This window comes from Cygnus olor, chromosome 9 (genome assembly GCF_009769625.2).
Source record: "Cygnus olor isolate bCygOlo1 chromosome 9, bCygOlo1.pri.v2, whole genome shotgun sequence".
In the NCBI taxonomy this organism is placed as follows: domain Eukaryota; kingdom Metazoa; phylum Chordata; class Aves; order Anseriformes; family Anatidae; genus Cygnus; species Cygnus olor.
In genome coordinates, this window is record NC_049177.1 from 117323 (window position 1) to 123322 (window position 6000).

General features: G+C 43.4%; 1 protein-coding gene across 2 annotated transcripts in view; it reads right to left on the reverse strand.

Moving 5' to 3' along the window:
• The window catches only part of AGTR1 (angiotensin II receptor type 1), a 29570-nt gene extending 24050 nt beyond the window's left edge, over positions 1–5520 (reverse strand). The window contains exons 1-3 of one of the 2 annotated variants that reach the window (XM_040567145.1): positions 5502–5520; positions 558–668; positions 235–388 (exon numbers count right to left, since the gene is read on the reverse strand). The gene's annotated coding sequence lies outside the window, so the exon portion shown is untranslated. The remainder of the gene's footprint in view (positions 1–234; positions 389–557; positions 669–5501) is intronic. The other variant, XM_040567144.1, reaches the window with a different exon arrangement.
• Between the last annotated feature and the right edge of the window lie 480 nt (positions 5521–6000).

Consider the following 6000-nt stretch of genomic DNA (forward strand, 5'->3'; position numbering starts at 1 on the left):
TACATTATGCGCTGGCTGCTCCAAGCAAAGGGTCTGCCCAGGCTGTGACGATGCTAAAGCAGGGTTAAATGGAGGATAACTGCCAATAGAACATTTTTAGGGAAGTCAACTAGTGCATTTTTCTCCCTTGCGTAAGCTCCCCAACATAAAAGTACAGCTGTTCAGTGGTTTTCTGGAATGTTTTACTATTTGCATGAGTCTTCTGAGCTTGAAATGCTGAGGCACAGTACTCGCATTCAGTGTATCCCTCTCAATTTTCAGAAAACCGAGAGGACTCAGGAATGCTGTTATGCTGTTCTATCTTATATTTCTGTTCTTGTATTTCATCTACTGATTATTAGGTACCAATAGAAAACAATTGATCAGTATCTGATATTTTTTTTATGACCTAGAAATAAAGGAACAGATTAAGTAGGTGAAATTAGGCATTTGGTTAAATCATTCTTTGTTCTGGCCTTAACTCTAATTACAGCCTTCACCTCAAACAGTGAAATACTGTCTAAATATTGACCTTGCCCAAATTCAGTACCAGTTTCTTTAAATATTGCCAACGTTACCTTGTGTTGTAGCCCGCTCTTTGTCTTGTCATGCCATTCAGTGATGCATTGCCAATCTGATCGCTCTTTCCTGCTGTGAGGTAGTCTTCAGTTATTACCCATTTTCTGTGCCTATAAGATAAATGCTACTCAACTACAATAAAAGCAGATAAACACCACAAATAGTAACCAAGTATTCTATCCAGAGTTGTTATATAGCAGATACCTGGACAGTTTTGCTATCAAGTGAAAACCAAATGGAATGAAAATTGTAAAAGATGCTTGACAGCCCCAAATCTGTAGTTCTTTCAGAAGGCGGTGCAGCAGAGAATAGTAACAGCATGCCATTCTGAGCATATTTTCCTACTCTTAGTTGCAATTCAGTTGAAAGCTCAAAGTAATTTTAGTCTAATCCATCATTTATCTGAGGATAAGTCAGTAAATGATTAGACCAGCCATTCTATTTTATGGGCACTGTCTCAGACAATCACAGCTGTTAGGATTCACAGTAAGGATAACCTCTCTTCACTTGCCTGTTACAGTTGAGGTTAAAAAAAGAAAAGGCAAGTATCATAACTTCTCTTATTTGCTGGTTTTGTTAAATTCCCCAAAATGTTCAAAAATTACACAAGCTTCTAGAGTACATCTGTCAATTTTTATTTTGACAAACAATAAATTTTAGAACATGGTATGAGTGCTTTGAGTACAATGACTCTGTATTGTTGAAAGTGATCTATTGTTGATGGAGAGTGAACTGAAAGAGATATTGCGGTTACCAAAAGCTTACTGACTTGCTTTCATTGTAGAGTTTTTAAGACCAAAAGGAGGAGGTCCAAAATGATACCACGATTAGGAACTTACTGTGCAATAGCAGCTGTACATGGCAAAACAGCTTCGCTGAAACCTTTCTGATCTTCAGGATGCAGTGTTTGGACCCCCTACATGAAGTCTATACACTCTTAAGCTCTAAGAGAAAATCCTGTTGCGTCTACTTAAAACTCTCGAATACATTTGAACTCACTTTGTGCCTATGTGCAAAAATTTCAACTTTACATAAAATTTTAATTCCAGAACTGTTCTGACTCACCTGGAAGATAGTAACAATTTTAGAGTGGAACCTGCCTACATCATGTCTTGATAAGTAGCATGGGTTCAGTTCTCATCAAGAGCAACACTTTATTCCTGTTAGTGTGGTGGAAACTAACCCTACAAGAGTAAAATAGGGAAAAAGACTTCCTTCCACTCTTCCCTCTTCTCATAAGCAACACGTTTTCCATTTTGTCTTCAGAATTCTATAAAATACTAAAAATGTCTCTGCAATTGCTTGGCAATTTTCTTTCACCTAGCTTCTCAAACCTGACACTAACAGAGGCTGACTTCTTAAAAATGCTATAGTTTCCCTAAGGAAGAACTGTCAAAAATCAGAGCTGCTACCCAATACTGCAAAATTACTAATTAACATTTCAGAGGAACACAGGGCAGAACACAACATGAGTGCAAATGACCAGTACGTTTCTCATAGAATTGTTGCACAACTGAGAGCAATGAGGCACAGACATCAGCAGTAAGCTAGGTAAGGCTTAAAAACTGAAACGAGTTTACCTAAAGGTTATTTTGCTAAACATGCAGTAAGAGTCTGCAACACAAGTAGACTGCCATGCGCCTGTAGTAGGCAGGCTTATGCTGCCCTGTCCCAGTTCCTGCAGCTAGAAGCCTTCCCAGGCTTGGAAGTCTGAAAGAATTCTCAGATTATACTTTCTGGAGAGAGATGGTTTAAAATGAATGGATGCAAGAATTTGCAAGGGGTCTGAAGTGCAATTACCCTTTAGCTAGTATTGGAATTCAGAAGAATTAATGCTGGAATGCTGGTACTTACTTGACTTCCTTTTTGCCTTTCTGATCTGTCATTTGTTGGAATCGGTCTGATCCAACTCCCCAGCAAATAATTCCCCACCCAACAGTCTCTTTCACACAGTCTGTGCTGTTTCACTGACCTGCCCAAGCTCCCTTTGTTATAGCTAAGGAAACTGTGGGTGGTTGGTTGGTTGGTTGGTTTTGTTTGGACCTCTCTTTACGTTAGCATTTTGGTTGCCAGAGGATGCATGTTGATTGATTGCTGGTATTCCTGTCACAGATAGGTGACAGTTTTATTTTGCTTATCCATTTGGTCACTTGCTTTGGCGTATCTAATATACTGTCCAAACATCTATTCGCATCTCAATGAATCTTAATAACCTATGTCCCCAGCTCAGCTTGAGGTGTAATACATTCAGATTAAATTTTACTCTCTTTCTCCTCTTATAGAGGTGACTCCTGTAAGAAAATAACTATTGACTTCAGCTTAAAAAAAAAGATTAACCAAGTAGAGTGAGTCAAACATAATAGTAGATTAAAATAATAGACAAATATCCATGTTCTCTACCCAACTTTTGACAAAACTTGACCTTTTATGAAGGGAGAAAAGGACACTTGAAGCATGGGACACAGAGATGCATGCCAGCGACTCAGAAACAATTGGGTGGTTCTCATAGTGTGATTAGATGCTTAAAATTTGGACAGTAATAGATCCAAGGCAGATTATGAATACTCCTGGTGACGTTAGTAGCTTCTGGACATCCAAAGGAAAGGAGAGGGAGTGAGCAAATGAGAGTAATTTGTAACTATTTGAAACATTTTCAATCAAGACGATACTTTTGCATAAATATGAGTTTAACTGGGACTGTGAGTTTGTGATTTATGCAACTTTAAGCTACCACATTAATCAGTGGGGCTGTTGTAAGGAACCATAGAAGTGCAAGAGAAGAGAACTCCCTAAATGCCTTCCCTTATAGAAAACAGAACAAAATTAATGCATCGTAGAAAACCTAGAAGTGTAGGAAAATGCACTGACTACCCACTATCTGAAATTAAAATTTTCATTGGACCCTCTCCAATTCCTATCTCCATGTCTGCAAACACAGTCTCTATGTTTTGAGAGTATTCTGGAAAGTGTAAATAAATCATCTTTTTTGTGCATTTGCCTCTTTAAGTAGTACTCCGAATAGTAGCAGAAGAAATGAGATGCACTTCCAGATATTTTTAGATATTGAACATAATTTAGAATGGTAATATTCACCAGGGAGCACCTACAAATCTTGCACCTCTTGTTCTAAGCAGGCTGTGGAGTTGTGACATTTTAAACTGAAAGGCAGCACTCTCCTCACTCCTGCAGTGCTGTGGATACTAGCATTTCAGGCTGGTATTTGCTGTATTTTAAGGCAGTAGCTTCTAGCTGCAGTTTGCACATGCTGTCCAAACCAAGCAAGGTATTTTTTTTTTCCAAGCAGGAAGGCAGGACATCTCGTATCATTGGAAATGGGCCCACTTTTACCTACTCCAGTGTAAGAATTAACTCTTTCCATCTATTACCTTGGCAAACGTAAGGGGAGAATGAAACCAACTATTTCATGATAAAGATGACTTCCGTCTCTTAATTGTACAGGACCACTTTGCTTTCTCAGTTTAGTAACAAACTAGGAAGCACACCATAGAAATCACTGATTTTTCTCTGCTATGTAGTTCAAGCTGTAGAGAGGAGAAGTGTACAGAAACACCATGTTCCTGCTAGAAAGGCACATTGCTAAAGTTCTTTAAGCTCTTAATAAGTGAATGAAAGCTTATTTTTGTAGGCACTTCATGGTTTTGAAAGATACTGTAATTTAAGAGATTATGATGGCAAGAAGCAAAATGAGCTGCCAAAGTCAGGAGCATGAAACATTTGTCAGGCACTAAAACAGAGCTAGGAGAGCCCTTCTAGATCCCCATGGTAATTAACCTGCTTCAGGCCATACTCAATTCTCCTTGTTCAGGCAAAAATCTAATCATATTAACGGTGCAGGTTCATGTAAGTAAAAAGAGATGACAGACCCCGCTTCCCCCCCTCCCTGCCTCCAGATAAACAAAAAGCCCTTCATCCCTTCTTGAGGCTTGTGATTTTACTGGGTCCATTTACTAGACTGTGTCATGTTATGTCACACCACACACTTGAGATACATACTGCTGCTTATGGAAGTGATGGAAACTTACAGTGAGCTGTAGCATGCTCTGGACAGAGTCCTGCTGTCATTTATTGCCATACAACTCATTAATTCCAGTGGGTTTGCAGAACTATATAAACTGGCAAGATTGAATCTTGCAAATTAATGCTCATACATACTGTGATCTGGTTGTTGATTTGCTCAGAAGAATAGATGGCTTCTATATCTGTAATTAACTACTAATAACTTAATGTTTTTAATGGATGGAGAATAGGAGGACAGTAAGTGTTACAGAATTTCACCTATAAAGGTCAAAGAACATATTGAATTCAGTTTTATGAGTCGAAGCTGAGTTTCGGAGCTGGCTAAGGGACAAGTCTGGTTATGGAGACAGCATGCTACCGCATTTTTGATGAAATGGGTACCAGTTGCTAACTGGTGGAAGTTGTATCGCCTGGCTGCTACATTTTATTTATTAATTAAGGAAACAAATGTTTGCACAAGTCTAAAAATTAATCAGCCTTGCTTTCAGCGATTTTTGATTAATTTATCTCACGGATTTAGTGCAGTAATGAAAACTTCAAGTGCTCCTCTGATCTCGCCCAGAGGGAAGGGGCTGGCTGCTGCGGGCTTGCGGAGTCGCCTCGGTGGAGAAAGGAGGTGACTGTCCCCAGCACCGCGCCTTACGCCAAGCGTGCTTTGCTCTGTCTTCAGGATGGTGCAGGCCAGGTGAGCTCACGCAAAGGGCACGGCCGTGAATGTGGGGGACCTTTATCTACCTCCAAAATCAAGACAAACGCGTGGCGTTGGCTTAGCGAGTGGGTCTCGAAGGGCAAGCCGGGGCGCGGGGGGGGGTGGGCAGCAGGACGCAGCGCCCCGACCTCCAGGCGCCTTCCTCCCCCCGGGGCCCGGCAGCGCGACCCCGGCCAGCCCGCAGGGGCCGCCTTACCTGTCTCGACGGCGGCTGGGCTGGGCTGGGCTGGGCTGGGCTGGGACGGGACGGGACGGGACGGGACGGGACGGGACAGCCCCGTGCTGGGCTCGCCCCGCTCTCCCTCCCCGGCCGCACCGCTCCTCTCGCTCCGCTGCCCGGCCCCCGGCTTTATACCGAGGGGCGTTGCGGCGCAGTCCGGCTCGCCGCCGGCTCTCCCCACCCCTCTCCCGGGACGTGCCCCCCTCCGGCCCGGCTCCCTCCCACTTCCAGCCCCCCGGCCACCGGCACGCCCGCGGCCGGAGACCCCTTCCCGCTGCGGGCAAGGGGGCTCGGGTGTGCCCGGGACGGGACGGGACGGGCGGCTCCGGCGCTGCGCAGGGCGCGGGGCTGATGGTTCAGAGGCAGGAGGATGCTCCTGCTTGCGGCTGGCCGCAGGAGCAGCCACAAGGCGTACAAACGTTTGTAGTCTCTCTAGGAATTCCACGGGCTGCCCGCGAGCACACCTGAAGTGATC